At 50.2% G+C, this 438-nt stretch overlaps 1 pseudogene; it reads left to right on the top strand.

Annotated features, from left to right (window-relative positions):
* Nucleotides 1-35: 35 nt before the first annotated feature.
* On the top strand, nt 36-154 carry LOC120617056 (uncharacterized; annotated as a pseudogene).
* The last annotated feature ends 284 nt before the right edge of the window (nt 155-438 follow it).

Genomic DNA, 438 nt, shown 5'->3' with positions numbered 1-438 from the left:
GCCGCTAAGTCCACTGACCCTTTGAAATACCGTTTGACTACGGCCGCGCCACCCTGAACACGCCCGATCCCGTCTGATCTCGGAAGCTGAGCAGGGTCGGGCCTGGTGAGTACTTGGATGGGAGACCACCTAGGAAGACCAGGTGCTGTAGGCGTGAAAAATGAAAAATAAGAGATCATAAGCTGACAAGGTCCTTGCAACCTGTGAGGTCAACCAAGGGTCGCCTCACCTAAAAAAAAAAGAAATAAACCACTTGATTTTTTTAACACCCAGGTGTTTTAGATTCAGTGATTTTATGCTGTTTTCTAAATTACGAGGACCTGTAGATAACAATGAATGAAACACAGACACAGAGCTGCTGTGGGGGTTGCAGGGGACCCGAACCCCCCACAGGCCTTCTGTTACCCTCTCCCTAGTGGCACCCAGGACACCCCTGCA

This window comes from Pteropus medius, unplaced genomic scaffold (assembly GCF_902729225.1).
Source record: "Pteropus medius unplaced genomic scaffold, Ma_sr-lr_union100, whole genome shotgun sequence".
NCBI lineage: Eukaryota > Metazoa > Chordata > Mammalia > Chiroptera > Pteropodidae > Pteropus > Pteropus medius.
The sequence above is the reverse complement of the archived record's forward strand: the minus strand, read 5'-3'. Positions and strand labels throughout refer to the sequence as shown.